This window comes from Psittacula echo, assembly GCF_963264785.1.
Source record: "Psittacula echo genome assembly, chromosome: 3".
NCBI lineage: Eukaryota > Metazoa > Chordata > Aves > Psittaciformes > Psittacidae > Psittacula > Psittacula echo.
Window position 1 is genome coordinate 90,840,430 of NC_137736.1, and position 21,404 is coordinate 90,861,833.

A 21,404-nucleotide genomic window follows, 5' to 3' on the forward strand; every position below is an offset into this window, starting at 1 on the left:
TGCCATTATTTGAGCTCCTTTGAAAAAGTAGTGATGCTTACAATTTCAGCTACCGAAGAAAACTTGTAGGGTACTGATTACCTGACCCACAGTGCTTGAAGTTCTGACTAAATATACAGATAACTAAAGTAAGGGACATGGCTATCAGAAACTCACGGTTCATTGCTTTGATGTTTATGCTCTCTGGAGAATTCAGGATGATTTCACTACATCCTCACACTATTTCCCTGAAAAAAAAAGTAAATCTTGGGTGTTATTTTTAATTCTTCAAAACCTTGTGATGTATGTGGTATGGTGTGGTATGTTATGGTATGGTATGGTATGGTATGGTATGGTATGGTAGAATACGTTATAGCATAGCATAGCAGACCATAGCAGAACATAGTATACCATAGTATCTACACAATATAAAACAGTATAGTGGTTTGCTTATGGAAACTATGCTTCAGCTTGTTTATTAGGAAACCAGTAAGTATAGATTAAAAAGTCAGGTACTTTGATATTATGATACTACAGGCTATTGAGATCACTGAGAGTTTCCCCAGACAGAATCTGTCTTATTTACATATGAGGTGTTTATAAATAGTTATAATATTTATATTTCTTGTTGGAATTTTACATTTTAGGTTTATTACTCTTTCAGGAATCGTTATTTGGCTTACTTCTGTGTGTAGTGAGTAGAGAGAATATGATCTATCTTCTAAAAGACATCAGTGCATTAATAATACAACAGCTCTCAAACGACCACAATATCAATACCGTACACGAATGAAGTAGGCACAGAAGAACTCTGAAGGTACATATCAAAATTAAATCACTTCATTGCTCATTAGTATTTTTACTCTTTTTCTTCTGTCCAATATAGAATCCAAAAGAGACGTTTTAACACCTGCATTTTAGTCATTATTAGTCCCTTCCTGGCATACTTTGTCCTTGTATTCTTTTACTATCATTTCGACTTCCAGCAAGTCAATAGGATAGACACCCCATTGGCAAAAAGCTAACATAACCCTTCTTGAAAAGAAGGTCATTCCTGAGGATATAATATCACACAGAGCAATTTGTTTAACTATATCAAATGTCAAGCCACAATTTATAATGTTGGCATGCTTTCTTTGGAAAAATGATATGTGCACACATGTGCACATACTATACATGCATGGTGGTATCTTTATGGATATTGCTGTACATTAAAAATGGTAGCCACATAATAGAAAAATAGAATGAACAGTTCACATCTAGGCAAACCTCCAAGGTATTGCACCAAGTGGGATAGAAGAATTTCTTGTTTTTCCATCTTATTTTCTGTACAATAAGCGTACCAAAGCAACTTATCACAGCCTACTAAAAGTTTCTAAACAAGCAAAATTAAGTATGCCCAGTAACTTCACCTTGCAGTATCTTGCACTCTTCCTGTCATGATTTTTTAAAAATTTCCCAACATTTAATATTTGAATGAAAAAATAGTCTGTTATTTGATATGGCTTATGATGCTTTCTGATATGTTCTATGTACAAATATGCACGAATACACACTCTTAAATGTATCTAAAGGCAAATGCTTGGGCTACTGTTCTAAACATGGCAGGTGGTTATGTATTTCTTGAAACAAAGTACAGAACTGATTTTGGTCAGTGTTCAGTGAACTGCCAAATAAAACTGAAGTTCCTTCTTTTTAAGGACTTTGAACCCCAAAGGTCCCAGGGGACAAAAAAAAAAAAAAAAATCTTAAGTAAATGTTATTTACCTACACTTTTCTTTAATTGATAAGTATGTGCATATATATATATATCTCAACTGAAACTGGTAAATGTATGAATACCAAAATCACTGTTATTATTGCATCAATAAATAAAGAATAAAAATAAAAGTCTTATGGTATAAAGGAACAACAAAGCTGTAGAATTTCTGCAGGAGCTTTTCCCACTAAGACTCACTTCAAAATTGTCCAGATTAAAATTCTGGGGCCTTGTCACTGGGTGAGGCCTAGCCAAACAGCCGTGCTCAGTTAAGTGAGATCTTACTTTGGTCTGCCTCACACAGTTTTTCTGCATTTATCTTGTAACTTATAGAAAAACAAAGCAGCAAGAAGTTACTTTTGTTACAGAGGTGTATGACTGAAGAATGAAACCAGAAGATGACAGAAACTTTATGACAATCACTAATTGCCAACACATATGGGAAAAATTGAAGATGTTGGCTTGGGGCTATGTGATTAGAGGCCACTGGTGGCTTTTGTTGACAGTTTTGACATATGGAAGTAAGAAAACAACAGCACCTTGGGGGTGGAGTGGACCACACCCATAGTTGCCCAGTGCCATGGAGAGAGGTGAGCTCATGGCAGCAGCATTCTGATGGGTAGTCCATTACCAGGAACTTACACGTCCAGTCAATAAGTATCCTCCTTGTCTGGGTCCATGATGCTGGTCCAAACTGGATTTGGTGGGACTGCAACCCTGAGTGGTGTGAATTGTGCATATGTTGCAGAATAGAAATCTGAAAGTTGGAATTGCTCCACCCACTATACACACTGATATGGCCTAGGGTGAGGCGTCCCTACTCATCACAGGTGGGTTGGAACTAAATGATCTTAAGGTCCTTTCCAACCCTAGCTATTCTATGATTCTATGATCCTGCTTATTAAGTAATGTTTAGGCTATGTGTCACTGGTTGGTGTGTTTTTGCTCTTGCATTCACACCACTTAAATCATAGAATAGAACTGTAGAATCTTTTAGGTTGGAAAAGACCCCTAAGATCATCAAGTCCAACTGTAAACAATTAGAATTTCAGATCAAACCTTGTCAGAGACTACACTTGAATAATCCTAATTTAGATCACAGAAATAAACTGATAATGAATCTGATGAAATACATCTCACTACAATCCACTGGCATCGGAGAGGAACAAACTTGAACACATGTGAAGAATCTGAAGTTACATTTCATTATCTGGTAGTTATTGTGTTTCCTCTAATCCAAACTTAAGCAAAGATATAGAAATGTTTGATTTCCCTTCACTGGCAACAAGCAGAGAAAAATCAGGTGTATTTGTGGAATTAAATGTTAAGGAGTTATGCATCTCAAGCCTACAATTCATTTTTCTTTAAGAAAGGTTAGTTTTGTTATTTAGATTGTGAATCTGAGTACTCCATTTTTAACTGATTATTTTTCAGTATTAATAAAAATACAGCTTAATCATTGTTAATAATTCTGTTGTGTCAAGAGTCTTTCAGAGGGAAACTTACCTAGTTTCTAGAAGACAGTATGTGCCACACTGCTAGCTTTATCATTTTTGCTTTATCTATACAATCTCTATCTCATGACTGATAATACATATGTATTGAAATTTTTTAGCTAATAGGTTGAACCAATTTCTTTAAGACTATTTTATGCACCTTCACATGTGTTCTTGTAAAACAAATATTAAAATTTCAGCTTCAAATTTATTGCTATAAAATGCATTAGTGACTGGGCACTTAAGCAGTAAACTATACTCAAATGACTAGCTAAGTTTGCTGAAGCATCAGCCCAAAGACAGTAACATCTGAGCATCAGTACAAGTACATTCAATCCTGTTATTAAAAAAAAAAAAAAAAAAAAAATAATCTCACCTTTGTATTGCCTGGGAATCTATCAGCCATACCAAAACATGTCAGAGTGTGTGCAACAGTTTAGTGTAGACAATCTTGTCAGTGCTAAAGTACCTAAGTCTAACTCTTTCTCCTTTTAAAGTATTAATACACTGTAGCATGTATTTATTTGTTAGCAAAGTACAGTCTATGTATTCTGAAAAAAAGAAAATTATCACTCTTAGTTATTTGGTATCATAGCATTTAAATAAAGGAAAAAAACCTGTTGTGTTTGAAGCAACATGAATCTAATTACAGAGGGCTTCTTGGTAGTCATTTACCAGAGAAAATAAAGAGCAAGCAGTATTTTTGTTACACCATATATACTCCAAAAGCCAAAAATACATTTTTCAAAAAAATAATATTGTAAAATAAAATATACCTGAAAACTATAGCCAGAAGAGAGGAGGTAGATGTTCCTTTTCCTTCTATTCTTGACTACTGAATGCTATTAACTCACATTTATTTTGGGATTGCTAGGTTACATGCAATCTTACAATCCTTATGGATGGGTCAGTCTTCATGTAAGTTTACAAGAGGTCTGTATTCCAGAAATGTTGAAGGGCAGTCTGGACGGGGCTTAGAGCAATCTGGTCTAGTGGGAGGTGTCCCTGTAAGCTGCAGGGGGGTTACAAGTAAATGATCTTTAAGGTCACTTCCACACCAAATCATTCTATGAAAACCTGTCAGCTTCTGACATCAGCTTGTGAGAGATTTTTCAAGCCTATAACTGTGGAAAAGCCTAGAATGAGGAAAGGAAGAAGAAGGGTTGTCAGAAAGGAAAAAGAAATCTTGGATAATGCTTGGGTGGACATAATAACTGTTAAGGTCTCCTGCTCTTATTGTGAACACCATTTGCAAACATTTGTGGTTTGTTTTTTTTTAAAGCAAAAGATAGCAAACAAAGTCCATTCATGTACAAACAGAATAAAGGTGAATATCATTCTACCATTCTATTTAAATGATAAATTGAATAAGTATTAAAGTAAGAATTTGGTGTGGGTGGAGGAAGGTTGTGGGTGGAGTTTTTTGGTTGGTTTGTGGTGGTGATGAAGCAAAATCATTTTCTTTCACCTAATTAGAATAGATTTTGATATTGTTAGAAATAATTATGCTCAGGTTGTGAAGAGAAACATCAGACAAAATAAGGATTTAATGTGATTTTGAAACAATTGCATTTTACAGTAAAAGCACCTCTCAAAGGGTCATTCTTCCCCTGCTTCACATATTCCCAGAGCTCAGTGCCACAGCAAGCTGCCAGCAAGTAAACCATAAGAAAGAGAAAAAAATACCTAACTAGAATATTACCTCAACATCCTGACTCTTCTTGGCCAACATGTTGCTGAAGTAAAGAGATATAATTGAGACTTCATATAATTGAGATCTCATATAATTGAGATATATGTGAGATCTCACTTGGAGTATTGTGTACAGTTCTGGTGTCCTCAACATAAAAAGAACATGGAACTGTTGGAACAAGTCCAGAGGAGGGCCACGAAGATGATCAGGGGACTGGAGCCCCTCCCGTGTGAAGACAGGCTGAGAAAGTTGGAGCTGTTCAGCCTGGAGAAGAGAAGGCTGCGTGGGGACCTCATAGCAGCCTTCCAGTATCTGAAGGGGGCCTACAAGGATGCTGGGGATGGACTCTTCATTAGGGACTGTAGTGACAGGACAAGGGGTAATGAGTTCAAACTTAAACAAGGGAAGTTTAGACTGGATATAAGGAAGAAGTTCTTTACTGTTAGGGTGGTGAGGCACTGGAATGGTTGTGAATGCTCCATTCCTGGCAGTGTTCAAGGCTAGGTTGGATGAGGCCTTGGGTGGCATGGTTTAGTGTGAGGTGTCTCTGCCCATAGCAGGTGGGTTGGAACTAGATGATCTTAAGGTCCTTTCTAACCTTAACTATTTTATGATTCTATGATTCTATGATAATTAAGCAGTAAAATTTCACAGTTCTTCATTTTCCCATTATCTAGCTTACTATCTCTCTCTCTCAATTAGGGGCAATGAGATAAGGAAATTAAGTAAAAAATATTGTAAGAAATTAGTAAGTGTTTCTATAATATCAACAGGCTGAAAGCCCCCCTCATTCATAACCTGTCTCCTTGTTTTGTAAGATGATACTGGCTTGACTCTTCAATAAATTGAAATGAAGTGTAACAAAAAGGTATTTCAGACTTTTGACGTGTGATCTTAACATAAATCATGAGCAGCCATGTCTCCTGCAGGGATGCAGAAACTTTTTTATTTTTCTTTATTTACAGAGGCTGGGCAGTAGAAGTCTCTGATAGCATTGACAGCTGTACATTTTATGTCTCCTATGTTCTTGTTCATATATTCCGCTTCCAAAGTTAATACCAAGGACAGATTACAGAGAATACTATTTTGCCTCGACCAAGAAGTGACTTCTTTTTAAAAGCCATCAATTTGTATCAACAGCTGAATTGCTCAAACTAGCAGAATATTTCTTATCGTTATTTTCTTGCACCACATGAGACCACGGAAAATAGCTGAATCAAGGCCACCAAAATCTGTTTCCTTTTGACCTTTATATCCTGCAGGCTACTGTGATTTTCATCCATCTATACAATTTCTAGGGTTACAGTGTAGGTACATGATTCTAGAAAAGCCTGGAGAAATGAAGAATGGTTTGCTTCAAATGGGATAGCTATTGCAATTACAAAACAAAAAAACATTGTATCAGATTAGACAAATCATACCTCCATTAATACCTTATATAGACTTGCAACACAGTTGGAATTTTCTGTCTTGCTGGAACACTGGAATATTCGGCCTTTTTGAAGCATGACTTTTTCTGTTCAACCAAAACAACATTAATAGTATGCCCCTGACTCAAAGCATTTAACATTATGCATAGTACTGTTTTTGATAACAGAGGTATTTAAAGTTAATACATGTCTGCATTTCTTTTAATTGTCAGACAGTAAAGACCATGCAGTCATAGGAGATCTGAGAGGCAGTACAGGGCTTAATTTGATTTTTTTAACACGCTATGAAAACACAGTCCTTAGCGATTCTGACATAACTGAAGTTCATTTCTAATGTTACAGAATTCAATTTGTGTGCAGTTTTGTTTTGTTTTTATGAGACACAATTGCAAGACAATTATAAGATGCATAAAGGGAATGTGAGAGAAAAAGAAGCAATAATATTAATTCTCCCTTTTTAAATTTAAACAGCAATACTGACTGAAGTCTATGAAATACAAATAAACATCGTACAATTTATATTCATTCCTAGATGTCTTCAGATATCAATGAATTTATTTTAAAATTTATTTTAATGAGGAAAAACATCCAGACCCATTCAAACATATCCAGAACATTATCCTCTTAATATAGTTGAAAAGGCATTTGAACTTGAGCACATAAGCTTCTGATGTGTGGCTTAATTTTAATAATTGCTTATAATGAAATGAAATCATGATGAATGTTCTGTGACTTCAATGTGTTCTGTAAAAGTTTATTTCTGTTCATTTAGTTTACACCATTGCTATGAACTTCAGAAAAAGAAAAAAAAGAAAAGAAAAAGAGAAAAAGAAAAAGAAATTAAAAAAGAAAAAGAAAAAAGAAAGAAAAAAGAAAAAGGAAAAAGAAAAAAGAAAAAGAGAAAAAGAAAAAGAAAAAAGAAAAAAAAGAAAAAGATACAAAGAAAATAGTAAAGAGAAGGACTTGGGAGAAAACTGCACTTTGTTGCCAAATAAATGCAATCTAACACTGTTACTCAATCATAAGTTTCTTTGAGATAATCTGGAAGTTACGTGCAGGAAATATGGTAACACGCACTATTCCTGAAGAAAATTTAAGTATATAGATTATTTACTGTGTTTATTTCATTACTCTGTGTTATGTTTATTACTGTGTTTATATTATTCACTACTATGTAGACATCCTCAGTATAGACTTTCCATATGTCATATGGTTTTCTTTTTTTTTTAATAAAAAAAGAGTGAAGACATGCATTCTCCCAACTTTCTCCATGCAGCCAAGTGTGATTTTGCGTTTTGGATTTATAGACTTAAGTAGTTAGTAAGGGAGAAAACAGTATAGATTTAGGGATAAAGTTTGCTTAGCAACCTTCTACATCTTGATCTGTGTATCATCTGCGAAGTTCCACAGTTAGTCTTTCCAAGGACAAATTTTCAGAATTTCGTGCACTAATAAAAATTAGTCCTTTTTTGTGAAACTGCAAGTTGAGGATTGGCAGTAATCAGACTTTAAGCATGGGATATCTCAGTGACTTCAGTTATTTAGATTAGACATTAGGAAAAAATTCTTCACTATGAGACACTGAAACAGGTTGCTCAGAGAAGCTGTGGTTGCCACATCCTTGGTCTAGTGGAAGGTGTCCCTGCCCATGGCAGGGGGGTTGGAACCAGATGATCAGGGTGCTTAAGTCCCTGTCCAATCTGGCCTTCAACACTTCTTGTTTCTTTTCAGATTGCCTGTATTTAATTTTACGGTAGGTCTTCAAAAACTCATCAGAATGAAGAGTTACTAATACTTACTCTGAAGGGTTCTCTAAGAATAAATTACTACAATTTGGGAATCACCATGAGAGAAGCTATAAATACCTGAATAAACAGAACCCTAGACAGTTTTATAATTAACAGAAAATAACAGATTCCCCTGGAGACAGAAGAAAAGGTGAAATGAACTCAATATTATTTCTTAAAGAGGAAATTCAGAGAAAAGAATGAACTGCATAAAAGTTAGTATTACATATAACATAGTGATTTTTGCATCCTTCACAGACACTTATAAGGGTGTCTGTTGGCCATCATGTGTATATTAATAGGTTTTTGAAATCATTTTACTCCTACCATTTCATGATATTCTACAAGATCTTTTATTTGTCAAACTGTTTTACACTTAATTTTAAAAGTTAACGAAGGCAAAACAAGCAAGGCTGACTTCTTAAATATGGTGGGATTTAACTAAAATTATATAATAATTTCCAGTGCTATGGATCTAGAGTGATCTTTAGACAAATATGTATATTAGTTAATGCTAAATTATGATCAAAGTTAATTCATTTTTGGTTTTTTTTAACACATTACTATGAATGTTTATAGTGAAAATATAATCTGTGGATAAAGTGATACTCAGAGATGACTAAGTAAGTATTATAAGGAATATTTGGCAGGGTTAAAAAGTATTTATAAATGATTCTATATGATTATAAAAATTGTTGAAGGCATTTATAGGTTTCAAGTGCCTTGCCAGGACTCTACCAGGATATGGCTACAGATCATAGAATTATAGAATAGCTAGGGTTGGAAAAGACCTTAAGATCATCTAGTTTCAACTCCCCTGCCATGGGCAAGGACACCTCACATTAAACCATGTCACCCAAGGCTTCATCCAACCTAGCCTTGAACACTGCCAGGAATGGAGCATTCACAACTTCCTGGGCAACCCATTCCAGTGCCTCACCACCCCCACAGTAAAGAATTTCTTCCTTATATCCAGTCTAAACTTCCCCTGTTTAAGTTTGAACTCGTTACCCCTTGTCCTGTCACTAAAGTCCCTAATGAAGAGTCCATCCCCAGCATCCTTGCAGGCTCCCTTCAGATACTGGAAGGCTGCTATGAGGTCTCCACGCAGCCTTCTCTTCTCCAGGCTGAAAAGCCCCAACTTTCTCAGCCTGTCTTCATACGGGAGGTGCTCCAGTCCCCTGATCATCCTCGTGTTCCTCAGTGGCCCGACTCTTGGGTACATGAGCATCTACATGGCGTACCTTCACCACGAGGTTCTGCACTCGGGCAGTGATATCTTGCCACAGTGCAGCAGCCCAGATGGGTTTACCTCTGCGCTGCCAGTTGCTCTGCTTCCATTGCTGCAACCACCCCCACAGGGCATTTGCCACCATCCATGAGTCAGTATAGAGATAAAGTACTGCCTATTTTTCTCATTCAGCAATGTCCAGGGCCAGCTGGATGGCTTTTACCTCTTCAAACTGACTCAATTCACTCTCTCCTTCAGCAGTTTCTGCAACTTGTCGTTGGGGACTCCATACAGCTGCCTTCCATCTCCGACACTTCCAAAGCACTGGCGTGGCCCAGTGGACTAGACACTTGCCTATACCGTTCCAAGCACCCTGCCACCCATGACTGTCCAGCCTTGGGGAAAATCTCTTGGTGGTCCTCCTATATCGTTGTCTAACCCCAAACAAGACCCAAACCTGACTCTGCTTAACTTTCGAGATCAAACAAAATGGTTGTGGGTAAAACACACTCTGTATGTGTGCCAACATGGTGATCCCCATCACAATCAGCAAGCAGGTCTCGAAGGTACCCAAAGGCCATTCAAAACTTTCAGAACTCTCAAATGATGCTGCTGTGCTTGTCACTGGGGCTGGAGTAGCTGCTGTGCTTGGAGCTGGGGTAGCTGTGCTGTCTGCTCTGGTTGGAGTTTCAGTAGCTGCTGTACTTGTCACTAGGGTGTGTGGGAATGTCTCCCTCATAGGCTGACCACCCAAGGAGGGGAAAAAAGATGTGCAATTGCTATACACTCCTATTATATACCTCCCAAAGTATAGAGGTGGTGACCACACTGGGAACACAAGCCAGATTAGTTTCATGATCAATGAATCCACTGTATTACAAGTCATTACCATAAAGTACAATGAAACAAGAACTTGGCCCAAGGCCTCCAGCCAGTAAACACTAACACAGCACATACAAGCCATAAGTAAGGTACGACATGCTGAAACTATGAGATCAAGAGCAACAACTTTGAGAGCCAATGAATCAGCATTGTAACAAGTGACTATTAATCTAAAACAATGAATGCTTATGACAAATATGATTAGACACACTCCAGTCAGATCTGTCGTTATCTCAACCCTTTGTGCCCCATGTTGGGCGCCAAAAAGAACTGTTGTGTTTTAAACTTAGTCATCCACGCAGTCTCTCTCTCATTTCTCCCCTTCCTCCCCCCCACCTCCTGAAGGGATGGGGAGGAGAATTGAAAGAATGTAACTCCCACATGCTGAGATAAGAACAGTCCAGGAACTAAGGTATAACACAAACCCACTGCTGCTACCACCAGTAATAATAATGATAAGGGAAATAACAAGGGAAGAGAATATAACTGCTCACCACCCACTGACCGATACCCAGCCCAACCGAGCAGTGATCTAGCCCTTCCAGGTGACTGCCCCCAGTTTATATAGTGGGCATGACATGCTGCGGTATGGAATGCCTCTTTGGCTAGTTTGGGTCAGGTGCCCTGTTTCTGCTTCCTCCCAGCTTCCCCACCTCTCTGGCAGTACATGAGACTAAGAAAGTCCTTGGTCAGAGTAAACATTACTGAGCAGCAACTAAAAACATTGGTGTTATCAGTGCTGTTCCCAGGCTGAAAGTCAAAACCACAGCACTGCACCAGCTACTAAGAAGAAGAAAAATCACTGCTACTGCTGAACCCAGGACAGTGTGTTGTCAGCATTGTTCTCAGAAATTGTTCTCAGAAATTTTCAGCATTGTTCTCAGCAAAAACACAACACTGCACCAGCTACTAGGAAGAAAAGTAAATCTATCCCAGCTGAAACCAGAACAACCAGCATCTGACCTACCTCATGTTAAGTTATGCAGGTCTTTACAGACGTTTTCATAAACCTTACAACAGCAACTGCACTGTACATTACAGCAATTGAGCTTTAGATTAGTTCTGGCATCGCTAATAATCCAGTAATGGCACCAGAAAGCTAAATGGATGGTCAAAATAAGGACTAAATGCCTGCTTTTAGCAATACCGTGGATTAAACAAGGAAATGCAAACACAAAGATGTACACACACAGCGCAGGCAACACAATTTTGCTTTGCTTGTGGCTTCTAAACTGATTGGAATCCTCAGCATTTCTAAATAAAAAACTCAAAGCAACAGAGAATGATGTTGCACACAAATTTCAATCAGAAATTCAGAAACCTAGACCCACTTTCCTTTTTGCTGGCTATCAGGGTTAGAAGCGGGAACTTTCATGTTCCTCCTTCAATTTATTAGGTTTTGCATGAAATAATTAAAAATACATTTTTCCTGAGGAAGATGAAGTAAGAGACATCACAAAATTCTAACCAAATGGTCAAGGCTGTTACCTATCATGAGGAAAAAGTGTCTCCCAAGTGCTGTTCTACTGAGTATGTAATTCATAATACTTAATTTTTCATTAATATGTAAACTGAAAAAATGGGTCTCTTAAATCAAGGCTGTACAGATCAAAACTCTTAGTCTTTTTTTTTTTTTTTCTGTCCCAGTGAATACATAATTAATATCAAAGTGGAGCGGCTTTTCCCAGAAAGGATTGAGAACTTAACCTATAACTTATATCTTAACAAGAGTAAGAGATGCACTTTTTAATTCTTTTGGGTAAAAAGGAAATTGAAATTGGGTTTCATCTCCCAGGTGCCAGGAACTGAGAAAGATGTTACTTTAATATCTTCTGTCTGAGATTACTAAGTAGGTTGTCTACCTGATTCTAAAAGAGATTTCAGGATTAAGAATACTATAAGGAGGCAATTGTGTCAGTTCCTGTCTAGCTCAGATGTTGCTCAGCATACTGAGACATGAAACTGCATAATGGTCAAGTGTTCTAGGTTTAGTAAGGAAACCAACACATCCCATACATCTGCCTATGCTTCTGATTCTCTAAGTGATAGATACAGTTGGCATATTGTCTTCCTGGGTACATGAGTATTCTCACAAGTATGAAAGTTCTTCCCCCACTGGATGAAATAACAACATAATTTCAGCTTTATTTCACTACCATTTCATATTCTTCATATTACTAATTTACTAGTTATCAGGCATTCAAACTGCCAGCTCTAGTTCAATATTTTAAGAACCTTGTGCTTGGGGAACAGATTTCAGCTCTCTAATATGTAATATGACATGGCACATGTCTTTGTATTGGTCCAGTGATTAGATAGCATATAAACTGGTAATTAGGAAGACGCCAAAGAACTGGTGATATATGAGTAGCAGAGCTTTTACCAATTTTTCTTTGAGCAGGGAGCCCGGTTAAGGTAGCACACTCATCCTAGCTACAGTAGTTTCAAAGTTGTGTGTAGAAAGAGTTGGAGAAACAGGAAACAAACTGTAGATCATTAGCATAAAAGTATTAAATTCTTTTTGTTCAGTAGGAAGCCATGACATCAGCCGTGTGATTGAGTCCAATACACAGTCCTTCAAGCTGTGTAAGACTAAGTTATGCATTAGTTTTCCTTAACTATATGACCCATGTTCCTTATAGGGCACAAAAAGTGCCAGGGGAAAAGTGGATAACCCTAAAAATAAAGTCCAAAGTAAAAAGAAGCTCTACATTTTAGAACTGTTTGAAACTGGAATATTTTAATTTGGTCCTGACTTTCTGGCTCTCCCCTCAGTTCCTTACTCTGGAAACTACAGTGAAAGTACCTGTAGTAAAAATCCCAGAAAGTAGCTGACTCCATGCTCCTCTCTCTGTGGAATGAGATCTGTGAAGCATTTCATACTGATAAATCAGAACAAATAAAAAAACAATGGGAGAAAAAATCACTATTCATTTTTAGTGTCTCATTTGTGAAGGTTAGAGTGAGCGCCTTAAATTTAAATTCATGTCTTGCAGTACTTTGGACATAGAAATTTGGAAAACTGCTTTGCATTGTTTAGTGTACCTGAAATGTAAACCATATTTACCCAGACACTGTCTGTCCACATACCATGTACTTGAAGACACTTTAAATGGCAGAAGTTAAATCTTGACAGAAAATTTGTCTGTTCTTTGAGCATTACTATTAGTTCTCCTTTCTGCTCTTCTAATTCTGTTAAAATGATTGTGTAGTTCTTTATATCCAAGTCAATGAATTTGAAACTTTCTCCTGTTTTCTGCCTGCATTCTAAATGCTACACATGTATTTAATTAGACAATAGGATGGATATTTCCAGAACAAACACAGTTGTTCACACAAGGGTATCTATATTCTCAGAAAAAGAGCTCTTCTTTGGGGATTGGCATGAATTAAAAATGTCTGTACAAATACAGTTTTCCAACTGAAACAAAGATTACATTCTGCATAGTCAAATCAGGACTAGCATTTGCAAAAATACTGTGATTCCTTCTTAGTTCTGTTTGCTTTTACATGAAAGCAAGCAATTCTGCAGTGAACAAGCACCAAGGAATTGTTGGCAAGGTCAGGATGGTAACTCTTACTTGCATAAATAACTGAACTTTCACATCACAATATATGCCTATCAAATCAGCATATTTGGCAAGAGAGCAATGTTTCATATATTTGAACTGTGTGGTTTTGAAGAAATGTTTTGGAAGCCTGTCATATTGTTTATCTCATTTTCTAGGTGATCCTATGTGACATGAAATATTCCATAAAGGCTAAGAGGTCATAAAAGAAAAAGAAAGGGAAGGGTGTACTGATGTTGTGATTTAGACCCAGCTGTCACCTAAGTACCACACAGCCACTCTCTCACCACACCCTTCTCCCCTCCCCAGATGGGCAGGAGAATCGAAAGAACATAAACTCCACAGTTTAAGACCATTTTAATAACTAACAAAGTACTATACACTACTACTACTATTGCTAATAACAATAATAGTAAGGGAAATAACAAAGAGATACAAAACTAAAAGTGAAAAACCCTCAACAGCAGCGATGTACAATACACTTGTTCACCACACAGTAACTGATATCCAGCGACTGACACCCAGCTCTACCTGAGCAGTGATCAGCCCCTTCCGGGTAACTCCTTCCAGTTTATATACTGGGCATGATGTACTGTGGTATGGAATACCCCTTTGGCTAGTTTGGATCAGGTGTCCTGTCTCTGCTCCCTCCTGGCTCCTTGTGCCCCTCTTCACTGACAGAACATGAGACTGAAAAGTCCTTAATCAGGGTAAGCACTGCTGAGAAACAACTAAAACATTGGTGTGTCTTCAGCATCGTTCTCAGACCAAAGTCAAAACACAGCACTGCACCAGTAACCCTACCCCAGCCGAAACCAGGACAACTGCTTTTGTCTGGGATAGAGTTATTTTCTTCACAATAGCTACTATGGGGCTATGTTTTAGATTTGTGCTAAACCCAGTGTTGATTATTCAGGGATGTTTTCAGTAGTGCTGAGCATACTTACACAGACCCAAGGCCTTTTCTGCTCCTCACACTAGCCCACCTGCTTGCTGAATGCACAAGTAGCTGGGAGGAGACACAGCCAGGACAGCTGACCACAGCTGACCAAACTGATATTCCATGCTATATGGCATCATGTTCAGCAGTAGAACTAGGGAGGAGTTTTGCAGGGGGTGACACCACTCAGTGGCTGGCTAGGCGTTAGTCAGTTTGTGATGAGCAACTGGTTTTATTTACAACACTTATCTCTATCAGGTTTTATTTTTCTGTTATTTGCCCATCCATTACAGTTTATTATTATTATCTTATTTTGATTGTTAAACTGTTTTTTTATCTCAACCACAAATTTTCTCACTTTTACTCTTCCAATTATCTCCTCCATCCTGCTGCGAGTAAGGGAGCAAGCAGTCGTGTGGTTCTTGATTGCTAGCTGAGGTTACATCATGACAAAAAGGAAGAGAAATAAAAGGAAGGAAAAAATGAATTCAAGTAATTTTTCAACAATATTAAAGCCTTGCATGATCTATCAGTAGGATAAACAAATTCTTACAGTGACAAAAATTTCAAAATATTTTTTGTGTTATTTATTTAAGCAATAATATAAATTGCTTCCAGTTCCATAAAACACTTAGGAGAGAAACTCAGTGAGTTTTGTTTATCCATTCATAACTCCATATGTTTGCTTTAGTGTATGACTATAAAGACTAAAATGAAGTACAAGAGATATTTGAAAAACTACAAGAAGTTGGGACAGGCAATTCTTTTTCACTGAAAGTCACCAGAAGATAAATGAGCAGAACTCTAATCACAGTAAAAAAGTGAATGCACAAGATATGAGTAAAATCTTATCTATATCCTTTGATATCTAGAGAGACTGATGTGTTATGCAAAATTCATGTGAGCATGACCAATAAAGTCAGTGTAAAATGTATATAAAGTATCAGTGTCCTTACCACAAGATCTCAGCCAAGTCCTTTTTGTATCCTCTTCCCCTACATCTCTAATTAGTTTCTCAGCTTCTTTTTCTATTGGATTTAGAAAAATTCTTTTCTCTAATTGCAACCCACCCTCACCTTCAGCTGTTCTGCAGCTTACTGGATGGAACACTGTTTTGCAGGGCAATATATACATACTGCCTTTTGCATGTTAGACTATTCTAATCACTCTGTTCTGCAAAATGTAGTTAGCAGCCACATTGGTCATTCATCAACACTTCCTTTCTTCAAGTGTATCTCCTACTCAGTGAAGTTATGTCTTTTCTTCAGGCCTGAGCAATGACCTGCAATTAGTTTGCTTATTTGCTCTAGTTAAGACTCTCCAAAGTAATTCTGCTCTGCAGAATAGTCCTAATCAGCACGAACTATTACAAATCAGACATAGAATGATTTGGATTGGAAGAGACCCTTAAAGATCATCTAGTTCAACCCCCCTGCCATGGGAAAAGACACCTTCCACTAGACCAGGTTGCTCAGAGCCCCGTCCAACCTGACTTTAAATATTTCCAGAGATGGGACATTCATAACTTTTCTGGGAAACCTCTTCCAGTGTTTCACCACCCTCATCACAAAAAATTACTTCCTGTAGTCTGAATGTACCCTCTTTTAGTTTAAAAAACATTGTCCCTTGTCTCATCATTGCAGGCCCTGGTAGAAGTCTTTGTCTTTCTTACAAGTCCACATTTAATACTGAAATGCCACCATAAGATCTCCCTGGAGCCTTCTTTCTTGAGGCTGAATAGCCCCATTCTCTCAGCATTTCTGCATGTGAGGGGTGTTCCATCCCTCTGTCCATTTTTGTGGCCATTGCCTGGTTTCTAGCTCTCTTTGATCTAGCAGTATACTCTTAGATTAGGGCATAGCCTTAGATTAGAATCATAGAATCATAGAACAGTTAGGGTTGGAAAGGACCTTAAGATCATCTAGTTCCAACCCCCCCTGCCATGGGCAGGGACACCTCACAATAAGCCATGTCACCTAAGGCTCTGTCCAACCTGGCTTTGAACACCACGAGGGATGGAGCATTCACAACTTCCTTGGGCAACACATTCCAGTGCCTCATCACCCTAACAGTAAAGAATTTCTTCCTTATATCCAATCTAAACTTCCCCTTGCCCCTAGCATGGAGAATGAGATTTACTGTCACAGCAAACTAAAAAATGTAGGTTGAAAGAAGTCCCCGGATACCATTTAGTTCAATGCTGTGCTCAAAATACAGGTAGTGGCAGGGGCTGATCTTGTCATTCAGGATTTTGCCTAGTCATATCTGAAAATCATGTGAGATGGATATTGCACTGCTTTTTTTGAGTAGACTATTCCAGTGTTTGCTGACATTACTGAGAAGAATTTTTTCATTATGTTTAATTGGATACTTTCTTGCTGTAGTTTGAGACTGTTGTCTTTTGTATTCTTCATTGCACCCTTTTCATTTCTTCTTTTTAATGTGTTGTGCATGTAGATGTGCAGTTCAGCTCTGTCCAGCCACTGTCAAAGTCAGTCAGGAGCTCTTGATTCACAGACAGGTATATTCTGCATTTCTTGTGTCAACTTTGAATGACAGCATGCCTTCACTAATTTTCTAGGGAGCTTATTGTGAACCATTATCCCATTCACAATTCTGGATCCTGACCATGGCTTTCAGCTTTGAGAAATGTGTTTCTTTTTTTAACTGATCTAAATTTGTAAAACAGGAATTAAATTATCTGTATTTGACGAGTGAAGAAGAATAATTGTAGCAGAGACAACAGGTGAAAAATAAAAACAGTTCTGTGTACAAACAAATTATGTCCTGATGTAACTTTAGTGACATAATTGCAAGAACATTCAATTACCTCAGAGTTCACTTTGGTGTGTGGATGCTATAAGGTCCAAAAGCATACAATAGGCCGAATTTCATCTCAAGCACATTTGCAAAGTCATTGCTTTATATGTGATTCTGGATATCACTAATACATACACAGAACTCCAAACCAGTCTCTGTTGCTACACTCTTCTCCATTCACAAAAGTTTTAGGGAAAACTCACTTGAAGTACAGAATGTCTGTGTGCATGAGAGAGAGAAAACTAATATAGCAGTCAAGAATACATGAAGAATATAATGAAATAACTCTATGAAAAATATGCTATGAGTTGCTCATCACATCCAACTGATTTCAGCATTTTCTCAAGTAAAAACTCTGTATATAAGCTGTAATAACTATTTCTTTGTCCACTGTTCTTTTACAATAGAAATAAAGAGATTTTACTTTGTGTCTGAAAATCAGTGGTCCCATATCCAAATAACCAATTTTCGTAGGCAGAGACTTTACTAATACTTTGGCCCTTGCTTATAGTTGCAGCAAAATAAACCAAGAATAAGTAATATCTTAAAGAAACACCTGCCTGTACATGTTAATATATTAGTTCCCAGTTTGCTGCAACAGGAATAGTTTGATAGATATAATTTTTTGTTTGCAGATACTTTATGATTGACAAGGTTTTTCTCTGACTCTTTACATAATGTAATACAGGAAAAGGTTGCAGTAATGCTTGGGTGACTTGTTAGTTTTTTAACCACTTTATAAAAATAAAAAAAAAAAATACATAAAAGTATATTTTGACAACTGTATATTGGAAAGTAAATCTAACATTTTTAGTTTCCAGATATAAAGACACTGTGACAGCTATGCCAATTGCTTCTTACTTGACGCAGAATAGCAAACAATAGGAAAGACATTTTAGGCAAATATAATAATTCCATAAATAGAAAATGATAAAACATATCTTAAACCCCTTTTTTAACATTTACAATGGATGGATTTTAGTAAGTTGTGTCTGAAACTCAGTGGGTAAAGATAGGCAACTAAAACAGATACACATAATGCTGCTAGTAAGTCAGGCTGGAAGGAAAGAAGTGATAAAACAGTGATTGCATCTTTTATTATCAATTACTATGTAGAAATAGTTACCAGCAATTTATTTCTAATGAAGACTTCATAGTGTAACTTGAGTTAAAATAAGCTGTATGCTGCAATTACAAAGAGAATGGGTACGTTTTTAAAGTACCCTGGCAAAGCATGTACACTAACCAAGTACACTTATAAAGTCTCCATAGCTTAGCTACAGGAAAAACAAAACTGCCAAACAAAAAAGCCTATCAAGTCACTGAAATACTTGAACTGAATTTCAATGCATAGAAAAACAAAGCTTTGGCTTTCATTCACTTCTGAAACAAACTTTATTTATGTCACCTAGCTCTTTGTAAGATGATCCTTCCTGAGCTTTTTCAAACTTTCATTCAACACTGAAGTAGTTCTCATCACTGACTTTCAATACAACATGCTTTCATCATAATTTTGAAAGCTTATTTGAGGTGTCATGGGGCAGTTTTATTTCTCAGCAATAATATTTATGAATTTCATTGTGAAATAATCACTTCAACCACTGCAGGTAATACATGTTCTTTACAGTACTGAAAATCAAATTAGACTGCTATTTTCCTGAACCCTGCTCTGATTCAGAAGATTAACTTATTCTGAGGCCTTATCCACAACTAACAAAATCCAAAAGGAAATTAGTTTTTGTTTACCAACATCACATATCTTTCTACTTCTAAATATCACAGATGCCTTTCTAGATATTACTTTAAAAATCGTTAATCAAATTGCCAACCATGTAAGCTATTAAGTAAAATTTCAATCTATGTGCAAGACTGCAAGTGCAGTCAAGAGAGTCAACAGAGATTAAAGTAGCTAAGACTCAATGTATGTTCCATGTTAGAAAATTAGTAGCTTAGATGTTTGCAATTATCTATTTTAATTCAAAAATGTATGAATTTAACGTATTAATTAGTAGAAAGGAACTGTGGTCTTTTCATATCATATTGTATCTCTTCTCAAATCTAAATGACAAACTATGAGAATTGCTGTAAAATCTTAAAAAGATTGGGGAGGGGAGAGGAATTGAGAAAAGAGGACTGGATTTCCATTGGACTGAACCTGTAGTCCAGCTGCCTGACCAATTCTGGCTGACTAAAAGCTAAATCATGCTATTAAAAGCATCGTCCAAATGCCTCTTAAACACACTGATAGTCTTGGGACATAGACCAACTCTCCAGGAAGCCTGTTCCAGTGTTTGAACAACCAGTCAGTAAGGAAATGCTTCTTCCTGATGTCCAGTTTAAATCTCTCCAGACACAGCTTTGAACTATTCCCATGTGTCCTGTCACTGGACACTAGGAAGAAGCAATCAGCACCTCTCCAGTTCCCCTCATCAGGAAATACCAATCCAGAATTTTCTCCTAATTGCCTATAGAATAACCAGACACTATTTGCATTCTGGCTGGACAACTGGTATTAGACACTGACTGCAACATCCTTTGTTTTTCTATGCCCCTAATCATCACCCACATCATCGCTAGCTGTCAGGGCTGTACAATCAAACTCTTTTATGTATACTGCAACACTTCCACTTTGCCTGCCCTGCCTATCCTTCCTGAACGGCCTGTAGCCCTCTATCCCAGCACTTGAAAGGTGGGACTCATTTCACCAGGTTTCACTAACACCAACGACAGCACAGTTTTGGGAACTAACCAATGCTTCCAGTTCATTCTATTTGTTTCTCATACTGTGTGCGCTGGTGTACAAGAATTTCAGATACGCTCCTGAGCCCTGGGTGCTCCCTGAAGCAGGGTAAATGGCACTAACACTGCAACCCTCAGGTAATGCTGTATCAACCCTTGGCCTACCTATTGCAATCCTTTTTATATTCATAATGCATTTATGCAATGACAAAACGAAAGAAAGAAGGAAAAAAATACCTCCATACTAACAGTTCTAAACTTTCCCTGTATCGGTGATGTAGTTCACCAGGGATCATGCTGGAAACACCCATTTAAACTGGCAATTTCATACTTGTTATTTCATTTGAGTAATAACTGGTAAGCTAAATATATTTTCATAATCTGGAATCTTTTAACAAGTAAATACAGAAATTGAGAACCTGTGAAAAAATATATTTTTCAGATTTTTTTTTTTTTTTTTTATCCTGCAAACTTTGCTGCTCTATCTGCATTGCAGTGACTGATACATAGAAAAGTTATGTTAGTAAGTGGTACACATTAATTCTCTCACCTACAATAAATTATGCAATGTTCATTTTGAAAAGTTAGTCCAATAACTAAGTTTATTTTGTTATGAAAAACTTCATTTTGGTTCCCTCAAGCTTAAAATTTGGGAAAGTGGTCCAACCATAGTCCACGAACCCTCCCCAAAGTATTTTTTTTCCTTTTTTAGAAGCCTGGTCATTAAACATGTAAAGTATCTCCTCATTAATGCATAGACCGATTTGATTATTTCTGGTAGACTGCGGAGCTCCCCCTCTCCACCCTGCAATGGACTGTAGGAGCAGAAGAGCTGTTTTCTCAAAAAAACACAAAACTGTTGAGACAACAGAAGGGGTAAATAAGCTGAGACTGGAATATATATCTGTATTAATGATGTGAACAGCAAAGCAATTTTTCAAGCTCTATCAGAGGTACTAAGTTAGTTTCAACTATGCTATTGAACATTGTGGAAAATTTTACTATAACGTGAAGATGAATTCTCCTCTGCATTTCAGTTTATACACTGTCTTATTCCACTAACTTCTGAAAGGAGACTA